General features: G+C 28.3%; 2 long non-coding RNA genes across 2 annotated transcripts; both read left to right on the forward strand.

Moving 5' to 3' along the window:
- The first annotated feature begins 14,439 nt into the window (after nt 1-14,439).
- LOC136988580 (uncharacterized) lies at nt 14,440-15,533 on the forward strand. The gene is made up of 3 exons (XR_010882779.1): nt 14,440-15,141; nt 15,247-15,344; nt 15,446-15,533. It is a non-coding gene; the product is annotated as an uncharacterized lncRNA (long non-coding RNA).
- A 755-nt stretch (nt 15,534-16,288) lies between these two features.
- Nucleotides 16,289-16,636, forward strand: LOC136988581 (uncharacterized). Its single transcript, XR_010882780.1, has 2 exons — nt 16,289-16,378; nt 16,476-16,636. It is a non-coding gene; the product is annotated as an uncharacterized lncRNA (long non-coding RNA).
- Nucleotides 16,637-18,746: the final 2,110 nt, after the last annotated feature.

Raw genomic sequence — 18,746 nt, forward strand, 5'->3', positions numbered from 1 at the left:
TTTATTTTTTCTTTCTATAATAGTACAACAGTAAATGAAAGTAGTTTTTAATCATACAAGGTGTTTATGTTTGGAATTTATTCCTACAATTCATATACAGTAGAGCATCGATTATCCAACTTAATTGGGGACGGGTTGGTCGGATAACTGAAAAGTCCGATAACCGAAAAGTATGAAAAAATACATTATTAGTATAGTGCAGGGATGGCGAACCTTTTTGAGTTCGCATGCTATATTATAAGCATACTTAACTTCAAAGATGTTAATGCGTGCCAATGTCTTAGACTTCGAATAATGATATTTAAAGAAATTAAACGAATACGCTTTAATTCCAATAAATGTAAAAAACCTGATTGAAAAAAAGATGATCAGGTGATAAACAGAAAGGATGATTGAAAAAGACAGAAATCATGTGATACAATACTTGCCAGATGATTTCTCTTATGTGCCACAGGTTCGCCATCCTTTGTATAGTGTATTAGGCCGGGTTTAAATACTAGCCTCCCTTTCGTGGTCGAGCCAGTGCTGCCAGCTAAAACACGCAAAAATTTAACAAAAATAATATTAAAGTAGCCAAGACAACCAAATATTGCAGCGCCACATCACTAGCCGACATTTGAATTTGCCGACTAGAACGCGGTCGGTTAACCGATAAGTCGGTTAATCGGGGGTCGGACAATCGATGCTCTACTGTATTATAAAAAAGCTGTTTTTTGTAATTTGGAAATTCTCCAGTACAAATGAATGAATTATGTTCAAATTTCATCAAGATCAATTGATCAAATATACTCAGAAGATTTATTGCAGTTTAAAGAAATGTTTACAAATTATTAACATCAAGTGATTGACATATTATACTGTACTTTTGTCTCAATTAAAATATATTTACTGTAACATAATCTTGTTAATAAGATTATGTTACAGTATGTTATGTTAATGTCAGCTAATCTTGTTAATAAGATTGTTACAGTAAATATATTTTAATTGGAAATTGTGTTTTTCTCTTCCATCAGTATAACAAGTTTTAGTTCACAAGAAAGTCCAAAGGGGACAAAAGTATAATATAAGTAATTAAGGACGAGAAGTTTGTATCAAAAAGTGTTTGTATCAAAAGTGATCACAGTAGACTGGCTGATATCAAACTGCTATTCATCTTAAGACTACAGGATAACTTCACTATGAGTTTAAAGAAGAAACATTGCTTTAATAGAATAATAACTAACTGTAATCAGAACACATTTTAAATTTTAAATGTGGATTAACTCATTTTAATTTATTTTTGCATTATTTCTGAAGAAGATATTTTGGAACCCAGAAAACATTTTATTTATTTAACTAAGACATTAAACATCAGAGCTGAAGGTTATGAAGTTCTATTCTCTGCAATTCACGAATTCTTTGGTGTAACATAATTATTTTAACATATCATTAATAATATTATTCCTCACGTTTATAGCTTATAGAACTAAAAACCTGATATTTTCTTTCTTTTGAGTTAATATTTGTGGTATAAGCCTTGCCTGTTCTATTGTATAAATGTATTTTTAAAAGATATGAAATTTCATTTTACAAATTTAAATTTACATCTACAAATTTAAAATATTGTTAGCATTACAATGCATTTACATTTAATTGCTAGTGTTTGTTTTTTTTCTACACTTTCAAAAATAATAAATAATTTTTACTTATAAATAATGGTATAGAAAAAGGTTGCTAACCACTAGTGTTGCCTGTTTTTTCATAACAGTACCTCCATGCATAGGAAACCTTAATGGCAACATTTGTGTTAATACAGTTGCCATGCAAGCCGGCTTTGTAAATTTCTAATGCCTCAAGGTTCCAATAACTGATGACATGCAGTGGTGGAATACAACCAATATCTAAGCTCTATCTATAAAGAAATTGCTGCCTGTATGAGCACAAAAATTGCTTATAGGAGATCCATCACGGTATAAGGACAATTATGCAACAGCAAAGACAGGACTGATAAAAGTCGGGCACTGGGTGTATACATGGTTCCCCTCAGAGACAACAGATTTCAAAGGGATTTAGTATACATCAGGTCCACAAAGCACTCTCTAAGCAAAAGGTTACAGGAGCACAGATATGATATCACTAACAAAAGGCATACCACCTCCCTATCCACCTATAGCACAGACTCCGACATATGGACTGACCTCCATAAAGCCAAACTGGTCAGATTGTCACATCGAATTTGAACACTTCTGGAACCTTGAGGCATTAGAAATTTATAAAGCTGGCTTGCATGGCAACTGTCTTAACACAAATGATGCCATTAAGGTTTCCTCTGCATGGAGGTACTGTTATGAAAAAATGGGCAACACTAGTGGTTAGCAACCTTTTCTATACCATTATTTATTTTGTATTATTCACTGTTTATGGTATAGATATATTTCTATCACCATGGTAATTTTTACTTATTTAAAAAATGTTGATGCTATAGATGAAATTGGGACTGCTTTAACTGAATTCTGCACTAAGTGGCCAGAGTTTCAAGACAAGGTATTGAAAATTTAGTAAATCAATGGAAAATATATAATTAATTAAAAGCTGTTAGAAAAGTGTTTTATTTATTATTTTCAGAAGTATAGAATTCTTATTACTTATAGAATGAATTAATGCCATTGACTATTAAAAGATACCCAGTTTTATTGATGTTTGCATCATCAGTAAAACAATGTCTCTTAATTTGGATTTTTTGGTATGAAAGATGCTTATATATTTTTATTTATATTATTGAATATAGAGAGATGAATATACATTTATAGTCTGAAAAGAAAGGTGGTTGTCTTTTCTGATTTCATTTTTAGTTGTAAAATAATGAGATTCAGTTTATTAATGTCATGGTGATTGAATATCACTGTAGAGGATCCAATTTTTTATGCAAAAACAATTTTAAAACAAAAAAGAAAGATAGTCATTACTGTTTATAACTAACTGATCAACTACGTCATTTTCTAAATTTCATATAATAAGACAGGATGAACAAGAAAAATACTTATAGAAAATAATAAGTAAATATGTTCAATGACTTTATATTTGAGGAAATGATAAAATTATTGGTAAAAGAGTTGAGAGGGCTGTCCTTCTTGTGAATCGAAGGACTTAGCTTAGAGTGTGAAGAGGAAGGAAGAGGGAAGAAGGTTAGGGAATAAGAGGGAAGAAGAAATAAAGCAAGACAGGAGAGTGTGAAGAGAAGCTGCCAAAGGGTCTCATGGGACCCCACGGTCATCTGCCTGGCCTTTATTGAATTAAAAAGCAAATGATAAAATTAGAATTATAACCAAAGCAAGAATATATTAACACTTTCAGGACTAGGAAAGCCCATGCAAATGCTCTTGCATGTGGCTGGCCAGATCTAGGTAATTTTCAAATGGGGACAAAGGTTGGTTTAATGTAATTTAATCAAAACTTATAACATCAACATATATAAAAGTAGTACTGTTTTATTAAAATTAATTAACAACAAACTTTTATAAATTACAATAGAATTAAAATTTTACTTTATGGGCCTTTTGTTCCTTAAATTGTTCCAATTTCTCCAAATTTAAGTTATGAGCTGTTTGATTTTCTATAACATAAATGGCAAGTCCAGATAAATGTTTCTAATTTATTTTTAGATTTTTTTAATAAATCATAACTTTTTGAAACTTTACAATTTACAGATGAAGTCAGAAACATGCAATATATCTTCAGTACTATGCATACATTCAATTTCAAGGGTACATTTGTGTCAACTCAAATTCATTGAAAAATGCAAAATGAGAATGTAAGTTTTGACACTCAGCCTTATCAATTTAATGATTAAATGATCAAAAATGATGTACAGTTGTTGCAAAAAGTTTGTTCAGATGTGAACACTCAAGATTTATTTGGAAGCAATTTATCAAACATTTTATTACAAACTTGCTTCTGAGAAAGTACAAGTTTTATTTCCATTTTTTGAGCAATTATTTTTTTTTCTTTCTATTTTTTTCCATAAAAGTGTTTCTTTCATTCTTTGCAAATTTTAAACCAAACTTGCATTAACTCAATAAAACAAAATAATGATGTCTTTTTTCCAAATTTTGTTGTTCACTCAATTAATTTCTCAAAGTACACCGTCCAAAACAGTTGCAGCATCTGAAAAATTAACATTAAAATAAATGTGATTTCAATACACAAAATAGGAACTTAATAAACTTTATTATCAATTTCAGCTGTAAAAAACTTGAATTTTTTGAGTTACAGCTAATACGATGTTGATCCTCCATTTTTGGCAATACAGTAGAGTCCCGAAAACTTGGCCTAATGTGGACTGAAGGGTGGCCGAGTTCGTGAAAATGCCGGGTTATCGGGAATGGGGTTAAAAAAGAATAAGTACGAGTGCTTCCTCAGAAAATACTGTACTGTACTTGTATGTATTGTTTGCTTGAGAATACAACAGAGAATAAACTGCCTAAATACCCTTAAACAAAGGATAAGTACATACTTTATGAAGGCATAGAGCCTTTACTACATGAAAATGAAAATTAATGAATACACAGTGTACAGTAATTTATCTGATAAGACAGCCCTCAGAAAAATACTTTGAGGCATAAAAATGAAAATTAATCAGCTGACTTTAAAAAAAAAGTAGCCAGTTTTTGCAAAGAAATGTGTAATGTCCTGTTGTCTTCCACACTGCACTCTGCATTTTGCTGCTTCATCACAAAGACAATGAAGGAACAGTAAGTCCATTACCAATGCACCTTGTTGTTCAAAATACTGAAGGGCTGTTTCGACAGCCTTTAGTTCCTCACTATGTGATATTTTAGGAGCTTGTACGGTGGAGTCCTCAACGTCAACATCTTCATTATTTTTCAGCATTTTTTCATTAACTGTGACAGCAGCAATAATTTCTGCATCGGACATAATGCGCCAGACACTTGATAGAGGAGTGAGAGTGTGGCCGAGTTATTCGGACTGTCGGGTTATTGAGTGCCAAGTTTTCGGGACTCTACTCTATAAGCAGCCACTCTTTGTAGAATACTCATACAGATTTTTTGTCTTCCTGGGGACCACAAAGCAATTTCTAAACTATTTCTCAAATCATCGTTTGTTTCAAATGGCTATAGTAAAGAAAGAAGATACTGCCCCATCATGTCCCAAACATGCTCAATTGAGGACTTTGAGAAATATTGAAGGCCATGGAAAAACATTAATAGAATGAAGGGCCTCTTGAGATATCTTAGCAGCATGTGAATGGGCATTATCCTGCTGAAATAATAGCATGTTAAGTATGACTAAGAAAGGCAATGCCACAAGTTCTAAAACTTGCATACTACTGAACTATAAGACTCATGAGATGAAAATAAGTAATGAGTGACTAATAGTATACCTTAAACTTTAATGTCTACACATTAAGCAGTGTGGTGCTGAGCAATGTTGACTGAGTTGGAATACTGATCATGACATCACCATACATGTGTATAATTGCTATCTGCCTCCAAGACTATAATTAACTTAATTGGCACTAAGTTCATTGAATTAATTATCAAATAAATATTGATCGATAAGTTTCTGGTGAAAATACTAAGAATTCAATATACTGATCTACCTCAAATCCTTTTATTACCATCCTTTTTATTCTCCTCTCATTTTTTTCACTTACGGGCTATTCTCTTTACATATGCACTACTCCAACACTGTTTTTTTTACCCTCTTTGTTTCCTACTTCTTTTTTTTAACCACTTAGAGGATCTAAGTTAATTCCTTAGTGTTCTACTAACTTTGTAATGTGAAAATAGCCCTTTCCAGAAATCAGCTAAATACAACACAAAGATAAAAGAACAAGCAGGTTTCAACAGACAAAGGAAGAAGGAAAATTATATACACTATGTTTTATTTAATTCTATATCTGATATAAATTGAAATTAACATAAAACAAGTCACATGGCAGGTGATTCCCAAATTTTGATATATCTTTGAAACCCTATTGGTCATCAAAAAATATTAAAAAATTAAAAGTTTGAATAAATACTTAATTACTTATTATTATTAATTCTTATTTGCAACTCATCAAATAAATATATCTTTATTAGTATTGCACTTATTAACATTCGTGTTTCGATTGCTCAAGCTTGCCTAGACGATGACAGAAAGAAGACTAAGGAGGAAACTCTACTTGTATTACTTTAACTAACAAGTAAGGATTATTTGAATCGGATATCAGGTTGATTACTGAAGAACATTGTATGTTGTAAAAGGAGTTTGATTCTGGTATGTGATTGTATGTAGAAAAGTATATATTGTCTGATCAATTAAGAAATTACTGTTTTTTCTATAGATATTAATTGAAAATTTCTACAATCACAAACGAACGTTTTCTACCATTGAAGACGGTAGAAAACGTTCGTTTCGAAGTGAATTTTTGCTGGTTTTTCAGTAATGACGTATTTATTTTATGAAAATTTCTTTTATTAAACTTGAATACATCAGAAAAAAAAATAAATCTTAGTTATATTTCAAAATATTAAAACATGCTAAATGTTAAATCCCAATGTTTAAAGGCAACTGAAGATTGATGAGATATTCTTCCCATAGAAACTGAATTACTTAACATATGTTTGCTTTGGTTAAAATAAATTTAGAAATTTTGACAGTTTAAAAAATATTCCTTGCATTTAAATAAACATTTAGAACAAAATCTCAACTATGTATATAGTGAGATTTTGTTGTAATTTTTGAATTTATTTCTAATACAAAGAAATTCTAATTTAATGTATAATTTAAACTTGAAAATTAAAGCCATTAAAATTGCAAATCTTATTCTGTATAAATATTTGTTTATTATTCAAATCTAGTAGCAGTTCTGTGATGAATAGATTTATATAGAATTTTCATATTTTATTTTCATTTGTGCATAACAGCTTATATGCAAATAATGTCAGTTGGAAACAATGAAATCTTGTTAATTTGTGTGAAATTATTAATATTTTATTAATAATTTCACATAAATCATATTATCATATTTAGTAAATTCTTTTCTCATTTATTTAATCAAACTGCTTCTTTTGATTAGTTTTATAATCAAGATTTTATATTTTTTTTGTAAAGAACATTTTTTTATTCATCCCCTTATTTATATCTTTGTCAATAATACTATACTTAACAAAAAGTTTGAAAGATACCTGGAGTTCATGGAGATACATGGGACTACTTTGAAACACAGCCGTTTACTGTAATGATTCCATGGATGCCACCTTTCCATGTCATCGAGAATATGCCTACCACTTCACCAATCAACAAGTGGTCTCATTTTTGAATATACATGTTCCATCTCAAGCAGTTCCAAGATTGAACAACAAATCCTGAAAATGTCCTTTTAAGATGGAAGAAAACATTTGCTGGATTTTTGTGAGTTGTTTTGCTGGTTTTTGATTATAGAGAATGTGGTGTTTGTAAAATTAAAAGATTGATTTTATTATTATTATTGTTATTATTTCATAAATTTAAAGAAATATTGTAAATATTCTATTAATAATTAAATATAAATGGAGAATAGATTATGATTATTGTTTTCTGTTTCTCTGTATTAAAAATAAAAGAAAAAAGTTAAGCTTATGTAGAAAAGTTAAAATAATGCAGCTTTGAAAGAACTAATTGTTTTATTTTTATTAAAACCAAATTTATATGTATGAAGTCGTGTATATGCTACGGTGGGCATTGGCTAACTCTAAAATCTCACCCACCTGTCTGCTCACTTTGAAATAATTTATTTGAGTCTACCTTACTTTAAATATCAAACAAACAACCATAATGACCATAAAATACACTTCATACTAACGTTCAGAGATTAAATAATTGACACTTTAGTGTTGTGGCATTACAAATAGCGACTTGTTAAAATTCAGATGTACTCGCAAGCACTTTCAATAGCTTATAGCTATCGTCGTCAGGCGAAAAATCGAATATACTTATTTTTGAATGATCAGCTTTTTAATGGACTTTTCAAATTACGTAATGCACATAGATGGAATTTAGAATATAATTATTTCAATTTTAATATTTTATTCTAAATTCCATCTATGTGCATTACGTAATTTGAAAAGACCATTAAAAATTGATCATTTGAAAATAAGTATATTCAATTTTTTGCCTGAGGATGATAGCTATAAGCTATTGAAAGTGCTTGCAAATACATCTGAATTTTAACAAGTTGCTATTTGTAACACTGCAACACTGAACTGTCAATTATTTAAACAAACAACTATTTTTTATTATTCTATGTAAGGCTAATTAATTAGCCTTGAGTGGCCCAAAATAGAATTTGCTGTTTGTTTAATATTTAAATTAATTAATTATCACTTTGTTTGCAAATATTAATATTATCTACCTGTAGTGATCATTATTAGGGGGTCTCTTTAAATACAAATAAATTGATTGTTTACTAAATAATTACACATTCTTAGTAAACTTTTTTCCACTTATATTCATTATAGAAAACAGATCATTAGAAAAGAAAACTAGAGTACAAACCACTATTCATTTCATCATAATCTAGAGACCCTTATATATTTAAAACATTAGCCTAGAAAATCCCTAATCAAAAGAGTGTTTATTCACTCTACCAACATCATCGACAAAAAGATAGAACTGAACTAGGTTGCAAGAGTAGCAAAACAACATGGGTGTCTTTCCAGCCTTGTTCAATATCTCATTTGTAAATATCAATCTGGGTACACATCTAAGAACAACAAATCTAAAATCTACAAAGTTGTCAGGTTTGTTAACCAACATATTTCTAAGGTTTATATTCAAATTGTGAGAGTAAACTGAGTATCTCCTACATGAGAAATATAACTGTACTGTCTTTATTATGAAATGTCAAGGACCCTATCAACACACACAATTCATCTGGGGTGTATTCCATCCCCACTGTAGGTAACAGATTCAACAAGAAATTGGTCTACATAGCAGCAATGGCTTGATCTCTTTACAAGTATATTAAGGAACATCTTGATTCTATTCAAAAGAGCCTTTCCACCACAGTGTTAGCAACATTTGCATCCAAAAACGATATAAAAATACTTCTCACTGAAATAAGTTTGGTCCAGTTCCTACTAGGATATATTAATCTGAAACATCTAGAGATATTTGAAATATACAAAGCTAATTTTTGGAAGGAACACAACCATAAATTACAGAGATACCAAAACATTCTCCAAAGCATGGAGATCTATTTTTGAAGTACTACTATAAGTTAAATTTTATTATATTAAAAGTATTTGGTTTTGTTATCATTGATATCAGCATTTTACAACCAATCAAATAATTGTTCCATGTGTTTTTAATGTAATGTTCAAATTTTCATGTAGATGTTCAATGGTCTTTAACCTGAAGATTTGTTTTATTATTTTTTAGTTTGTGTTGGATATTTCTGGTATAGTGAAGTGCTTTGGATTTAAATTTATTCATATTCCATTTTAGAAGAAAATAGAGAAAATAATATTCAATAGATAAGGAAAGTATATTTATAACAACAATGGTTTATTATTTTTATCCAGCATCCAGAATAAACAGATTTGTTCCTTAAACAGTGAGAGTGAGAATTTATTTCTTTATTGTGTTTTAATAAGATTATAACAACATTAACAGAAAAAACTTTAAACAAATAGGATAATGGATGGAATTATCTGGACTTTTGGAAACAGTAGAAAAGATGTGGAACCAGTAATTAAAGAAAAATTTATGGATTTATACAAAAACATTAAAATATATATTTCTTTCCTTATGTGTAAGATGGGTTTTTTTTTTTGTATTTATTATATGAATTTCAATTCTATGTAGACAAAGCATAAATGTAGAATCTTTGATTAAACATCAGACATTTTTTCTTGAGAATCCTGTTATGTAAAAATGAATTCTTTAAATCTTAATAAGATTTCTGTTTATTAGGTTAAATGTTTAACATGTGTTTAATATATATTAAATGTGTATCCATATAATGTAATAAGTTAGTCATATATTAAAACTATATATATTAACTATATATGAACTATATATATTAACTATATATGTTGAAAATATGAACTACCGTTTGATTTGTGGCACAAGTCACATTATTTCAATTCAAAATTCTCCCCAAAAGAGTTAGATATATAACCAGCTTGACTACATTGCTAACAGGAAAAGTATGATATATGGGAGCAAAACACTACTACACTCCATGTAGGTAAGTGATAAGTGCTGCCTGTCACAGTAATGGCGTAATGGCACATCAGTTTTGCCCTATATCATTGTTGCAGTAATTCGGTGAATATAATATATATGTATTTTTTAAATATAACCTTTTTTTGTAAGAATTATATTTAGTTATTTTGTTAACTTTTTTGCTAATAGATGGCGTTACGTGTAACACAGAAAATCAAATGTAAATAAAAAACGATTTGATTTATAGAAATCCAATTGATAATTTGAGATGGGATGTGCAACATGAATTAAGTTATAAGTATTTGAATATAACTCCTGAATTTCGTAGCAATTGGTCAAATGGCCTAGAAGTGTATAGCAAACAAACAAACAAAGATCCTCATTTATATATATATATATAGATTTTATATAATAAAAGTTACTACTGTAATATTTTATATAATAAAAGTTACTACTGTAAATAACAGAAATTCATAACATAAATTGAAATTTTTAAAATGTGTGTTTGAAAGAAACTATAAAATTAATATATAAAAATTTGTATGTTTTTAGTATTTTCTGAAAATATTGTTGAACATTAATCGGTCCATTTTATTTTCATAGAAGAATGTTTATAGCTTTTGTCATAATATAAAGAATTTTTTAAATTCATTATATTCATTTTATTATTATAAATGCCCATAATAATTTATTAAATATATTTAAGCTTATGTTTTTTATTTCATAATAATCTACAGTTGAAAGTAAAAATTAAATTTACCAGTCTTGCAGATATAATTTAATTTTTAAAAAACTACTGTTTTTTCTCCTCAAATCTTGTATAGTACATCAGGTTTATTAATTTGGTTATGTAAATTGATTTAAATAACATTCCTTTATAGCTAATTTGATTGTGAATGGCTAATTTCCCATAGACTTTATTTATTAAGCTGTTTTTCAGAGAAAATGAAAAGAAAATTAATATAACAAAGATTGAATTTTAATGAACAATTTTTTGATATAATTTGGTTTTAATAACTTTTATATAAAAAGTTTATTTTGAAGATATAACAAATATATAAAAACTTTCATTATTCTTAATGAATTTTTGTTAAATTGCTTTTATTTAAACTTTTTAAAATTATTTATAGGCCTTACACATAGAAGGCTTTATGGGGACAATCTGCAAATTCCCATTTATTATTGTAAATGTTTAATATATATTTAATATGTGCTAAATGTGTAATTAATTATTACTTTATACAGATAAACACTCAGAAATTTGTTCAATATTTTTATGTAATCATCTCTATAAATAAACTCGTCAAAGGGGCTGCCCATAAATGATACAATATGATGAGGGGGAAATGATTCTTGACATCGTTTCATATTTACCATTTATCATATAGTACAGGTTTTTTTAATACAGTATATCACATTTAAAACATATTGTTTAAAACTTTAGTGTCTGTACTTAAACTATTTTTAGTGTTCTTATATAAATTTATGTATATCATACTCTTACATTACTGTAGCTGGTAATAAACAATTTGTTATGGCCATAGTGAAGTGATTGGTGCAATTTCTATGACTGTAATAATGTGGAATTTATATCATCACATTCTCATTATTTATATAGTACAGTATATTACACTCTTCAGTTCCTGCTTTTACAAGCCTGAAGTCAAAAGAATGTTAGGATAAGTTGTTATGAAATTTTTGTGCCATTGGTATGTAGTCATAGGTTATTTTTGTTTCTGATCTGTTGACATAACAAAAACAAGTGCAAAATTACCTTGTTAAACTTAATACTGTTGAGTTAAACAATGCAATCTTCTATACATAGTGGTTGCCACATATTGAGATCACTGGTTAATGTTATCAGCTACTTAATATAATCAAAACATGTTTTCCCAAACCACTTCTACATTTCTTGTGTAAAATCTTATATATTAGGGGTTATGTTGATCAGCCCTCTGCTTATTGCTATCATAGTAAACTAGGGCATTTATGCTATTTATAACTGACAAATTAGAATTAGTTTAAGATTACTTTTCAAAAATATTAGCTATTAATTTGCTTGCAGTATTATTTAATAATTATCTTTACTATTTTTTTAGATGTAGCACAGATTATAGATTTATTAAAATGTGTTCTGTGCCAGTTGGCATATCATTAATTTAGAACACCAAAAAATTTTAACATGTAAATAAATATTGGAGTTATTATTGTAATGCAATATCTGTCAATATTTTTATTTATTAAATAATACCATAAACTGATTTCCTTTAGTTTTATATAGTTTTTTTTATTATAGTTTAATGTGCTATCGTATTAATGCTGTAGGACCAAGGTCTATAAACAAAAGGTCAGGACATGATTCCATGATTCATTGTGGCAGTCACCATATTGGTCCTTTTGGTAGACTGAATTTGGCAATCTGTTTTTTTGAAACTCAGTTAGCTGGATTTCACATTAACTATTTTTGTTCTAAATGGTTTGGTGTTTGGCACCAAAATGTAAACATTTTTCAGTAAAAGTTCTGTTTTCTCACTGACAAAGCCAGGAGAGCTAAATGGTTTCAATATTGCAGAGATAAGTGGAAACAACTTCGAGGCTGTATGAGGTTAGTGGATAAAATAATGTTGAAAATATAAATTTATGAAGTATTTACAATAACTTTTGTAATGTAATGTATTGTAACTGAATCTTTTAGATACATTTTTGAGGAGTCACAATTTGAAGTTAAAAGACCGAATGGGAGAAAATTACTGCAACTGATACACAAAACTTAAATGTATAACTATTGTTAATATGTCATCGCTTTGTTTTAAATTACTAGATATATTTTTTATTATATTTGGTAAATTTTAAATTTGTAGATAAAACTTTTCCATAAACAGTACTGTTCATCTTAAACTGAACAGTAAGACACTGACAATGTATTTTCTTTAGAGTTTGTAAATAAAATCTAGCCACGTACAGTATACTATAATGTCCAAAATTATCCCTTAAAAAGATGTCGTTTATTGCCGTTTTTTAGTGAAGATTTTCACTAAAAGAAAGGTGAAAACAAGGATAAAAAAACTGCATCTAGTAAATCTTCTCTAAAGAAGTTTCAGATATTGAATTTCTAAATAATATTTATCCTTGTACTGCAATGGCTAATATCAATTACTTATTCAATTTAGAAATAGAGTGTAGTATTTTTGTACTGTATTCTATAAGTTTTGATCAAAGAAGTTCGAGTTTTTCAATAGTTTAATCGTTCTTGTAATTATATTAAAGTACAATCTCAGATCAGTACCAATCCATAGACTGTGTTTGTTATAATGTTTGTTTTCTAATCGGTTGTATAACAACATAATGTGACTTATTAGACAGAACAACAGAAACATTAGAATAACAGATTTATTAAACAATAAGTCTGTTATATGTTGTTTGTGGACTGAATATGTACTTTAAAATTTAAAAGAAAATGATTGAATTTAAAACTTTCACTCATTTAAATTATTTTATTATAAAATAAACAATAGAATAAAGATGAAGCTGATATTGCCTACTGTTTAATAAATTTTTATAAATATATTTATTTTAATTCATTATAAAAATAATTAAATTTAGTTTATATGCATAACTTCCTTCATTTAGGGATTTTCTTATTATCTCTTGCAAACACTTCTGAAGATATACTTTACTTTATATATAAAGTTTGTGAGAAAGGTTTTCTTTTATTTTGATCTAATTTCACTTTTTAAAAATGTTTACTCTGATGCATCTCTTGGCAGTTGATGTAAAGTTGCATATGAATATAGAAAAGTAAATATATACGTATTTTAACAAGTATCTCCAAATTCCTTCTCTAATTTTACATTTCAGAACAAAATAAATGTATCTTTCTACTGTAAAATACGAATCATTGACATAGCTTTTTATTTTTAAATCTATTTAGTTAAAGTCTTGAAGTAATTGTCAGAATAGCTTCTGAATGAAAATATACTCTTTTGGAATTTTATAAGGAATTCTGTGTCTTGAATTCGAAGGAACTTGCAGTAAAGAGCGTGAAATCCGTACCTTGACCATGGAACTTAAGAATCAGAATGGCGATTCAATAAGGAACAATGGTGTCCTGATCTTGGTAGGACAGGTGGTCAACTTTTCATTGCTGCGATCGACTTTCATTATATTAAAATCGGTCACCGTCTACTGTTAGACAAAATAAAGTAACAGTTACGTTATTTTGTTTAACAGTACGCTAAGTTTTTGGTAACATCTATACCAATTATGATCCCTCTGTATAGTACAAGAAGTATTCATGTTTTCTCTCGTGATTTAATATTGAAAATAATGTAATATTTTTTTTAATTCGATAAAAAGATGTGTTACGAATTTGTGTTACTGTGTAGATTGATCTATCGATCGCGATCTGGTTGGCCACTCTTGTCTTAAACACATGTCCTTATACACTGATTACCGTGCAAGGTGATGGCTGCTGGATATTGTTTTCAGCCATTTGTTATTGTCAAAACAGTCTTGAATTAGTCTGATCGTTATAAGTGGCGACCATTATGCGTAGAACTTCGATATCAATTATGGCAAGGGACTGACAAATGAGACCAAGTATACTATTACCATGTATATTTAACACTTTAAACAAGTCTAACACTGGGAATAACTGCTTAGACTTGTTTGAAAAAGTTTATTTTCAGAATGTTACTAAAGAAATATGGAGTTGTCATACTTGATGACGTTATCTAAATCTGTAGACTGCAGCACCTTTCCATGGACTACAGGGAAACAACTTTTGAATTTGTTTGGAACCTTTTATTCGAGAATGTAATACAGATATTGAGCGTAAGGATATTGCTGTGGTAGACATGTTAGCACAAAGAATTTTCATGGACGGACGTACCTCCAACATTTCCGTTGTGTCAACTGAAGTACACTTTACAAACCCATTAGAGCAAGGTATAGACATAAATAAAATTTTGATTTAATGTAATTCTATTGTTAAGTAGTGTTTTATTTTGATAAAAGTGTAAATAAATCATTTTATTTTAATATTCATTACAGAATTGACGGCGTAATTAGGTCGTAATACTGCTAAGACTGTTGAGGGTGACGATCGTTTGTGAGGGAAGCTTTGTCATAATCTAACAATGAGGAGGAAGGTTAAAAATATGGAATTTTATTATAACATCATTGGCAGATGGCCTCAAAATTTTCTTTCAGCAATTTTTAACTAATAAGGTTTATCAATAACCATTTTTAGCTTAAAATATCTGAAATGTAACAGAGAATATGAGTGGTTTTTCAATGGAAGATCGAAAGTTGCGAAGAACGTAGAAGAAATAATGTATTTGTGACGTATAATTCATGCACAGACTAAAATATTTATCTTTAGATGCGATATAATATGAATTGTTTTATAAAGGTAAATAATAGTTACATTTTTTTAAAGAATTTGTCATTTTTAAATCTTTTAACTCTGTGAACGAAAAAATCTTTATCTTTACAGCATAAAATTTTCTTTAATCTTTCTATTTTAAATTTTCTACTGTTTTTGTAAAGGATTATTTGCGTTTAATGACAGAAGCTTATTGGTGCAGACAAACAATGGAAATTTGAATACGAAGTCGTATTGGTAGAATTAAAATTATAATTGAAATCTCATTGGTAGAAGTTTGAAGATAATGGAACCAATAAGAAAACTGCAGAACACTGTATAAAAGGAACCCCTTTCAATAAACATAAGGTTTTGTGTAATATTTCTCGAAGAACTTGGGTCTGTATCTAGTTATTTCAAAATCATGTCGTTCATTCGAATTTTTAAGAAGCCGAATTCCGAGACGTCTGAGAAACGTGTTCCGAAAGTTTTAATAGATTTTGATAAAATAGAGCTAAAATTACTTAAAAAACTAGATATACTTCAAAATAAAATCAACAAAAAGACAAGTATTGCTGAAAATTTACAGAATAACCAAAAGAGTAAGATTACCGAAAACCGCCATGTTTATATCTTACATTTTATTTTTACGTTAAGAAATTAATACTTTGGTTCTTTATATAATAATTATATACCTATATATAATTAAATATAATTATTTTTATGTTTAGAATTATGTAAAGTATTGAAGAAAATACGTAAATACGAAGAAAAATTTGACAGGGTAACATATGAGTTAGCCTGTATACGGCTACAACGGTAAGATTTATTTTTCTTGTCGATAGAAGTTTATTTCTGAAAATTGTTCGAATATAATTTATATATTTAATGTTTTTTTTTTTCTTTTTTACGGCAGAAGAGTAGCAATATTGGAGGCGAGAAAGTATTAAAATTAGCTGCTGGTTCCCGTAATTTGATTTGGATTTAATGTTCTCGTCATTGGAAACATGAAGATTATTGTCTAATATATTTCGTATCTGTCTAGTCAATTTTAATAAATGCAATATTTTGAATAGAGTTAATTGGTGTTTAATTTAAAAAGTGTGTTTTCTTTCTGTATTTTATTTATTTTTCAATTTTTGGTTAAGGAGTGCATACCTCTTTTGTTACCGATGCACACACGTGTCGTTACATGTGTGCATCGGTTACATGTGTAACTGCTTGATGATTTACTTTTCTTAATAATAATAATAATCAATTAAATCCTTATTTTGGATAGTTTCGATATTCAAATTTGAAATTTTAAACAGAACTTTTGCTGTTGATAAAATTCTAGAGTAAATGAAAACTGTTTAAAATTCGAATCTGGAATAATGTAATTATCCAAAGAGATTTGATTAGTGAAGATTAAAAAATGTTAAAAATTGTCTAATATTATTATTTTAAAGAAATAATTAAATATTTTTTGTCAGATTTTAAAATTCTTTGTTCTAATCACAATTTGTCCCGAAATCCAAATTTTAAATTAGATGAATAAATATCTGATTTTCAGATCAAACGTTCGAAATTTCTTATTGTTTTCATTTAAATAATCTTATTATAATAAGTAAGGAAAATATTGCATTATTTATTTGAAAGTATTCATATTCAGACAAATAATCCTTACAAAATAAACTAATTTAATCCATTATTTCCCTCTTTTTTTCATTTTACGATTAATTTTTGTCAAGGCACGAAATGAATCCTACAAAAGATAACTAAAATTTAATTACATTTAACTACGAAGTAATCGATTTTATAAATTAGGATAAGCTATATATAATCTTCTGACCTTTGTTTAGTACCAAGCATGGCAATTTTCTAGCAAATATCTATTAATAGATCGTCTATCTTGGATGTGAGAGAGTTTTCTAAATCGAAGATTGGCATTGAAATTTCGTATTTTTTTGACAGGATTAAAAGAAAAAAATTTCAATTCGTTTTAATCATTTTTTAAAGAAATTGACTTTTGTAAGTTTTAATGTTATGAGTAGTTTAAAGAACTCAATAAACAGTTATTTTCTCTGTAAATTACACTTTAAAATTTTGAACTAACGAAACGTCTTGATTGTAGCTATTAACTGGTTATCTACCGAAACGTTAATCTGATAAATAAATCCATCTGCCACGTTTAAATTAAAATAATAGACATTTTTAAAGGCTTATATTTTCAGTAATGAATAAAATTCTTCTTTTATAATAGATCTTTTATGAGAAAGTATTTCCCCAAAGAATTACTTCGAAGAAACACGTCTGAAGTCGACGCTGTACGTGGCCCCCTAATTTAAATTTGTCTGGGCCCCACGAAACTAACGCGCTACGGAGTTAGGGCCTCGTTAACGCTTGATATATCCGACATCTCGCCTTAAAGCCCATTAACGGTTTGTCAAAAATGTTATAAATAGAAGCCTTTGTTGTAAATAGAATCTATTTACAACATTTTTGTTCTTTTGCAATGATTCAAAGAAATTATCTGAGGGTATTCAAGTGTTAAAATGGCAGAAACAGCCAGACTTCGACCAGTGCTATTGTTTGATTGTTTCTGAAATCAACACTAAACTGAAGTATCTGAAACAATAAGAACTATATAAAATAATGGCGTTTACACGTGAGTCTGAGCGTTTGAAAATTACGATTCGGTGATGATAATGCCGTTTGCAATATAAAGTTGTACGTTTAATAGGTTAATTCAGATACTGAAAGGACCTGTTTACAAGTATTTATTGGTGGGTACTTGGGTGTATTGTATCGAGAGAGTTTTGACTGTATTTTAATTTAAAAAAGACGAATTAGTTTTCATTGAAATGTAGTGCAATTTATATACAGTAAATATATATATATATAAGTTTAAGACAAGCGTTAAAATTTTTTAAACAAGATTATATAGAATTCTTAATATTTTAATATACAGCATACAGAAAATATTTTTAATGGACTTTTTTAAAAATTAAACATCCGTTCAACGAATTATTAGATATTAATCGTAAGAAAATAAACGAAAAAAACATGAACATAGTTTGTCTTTTGTCATATTATGCTAGTTGTATACTGTTGGATGGGATAAAAATATGGAAATAATTCGCAATATTCTATATTAGAATTATATACATAAATTTATAGGCCTATACCGAAACATTTTATAAAGTTC

Source organism: Centruroides vittatus, unplaced genomic scaffold (genome assembly GCF_030686945.1).
Source record: "Centruroides vittatus isolate TY-2023 unplaced genomic scaffold, ASM3068694v2 scaffold_3315, whole genome shotgun sequence".
NCBI classification, from domain to species: Eukaryota; Metazoa; Arthropoda; class Arachnida; order Scorpiones; family Buthidae; genus Centruroides; species Centruroides vittatus.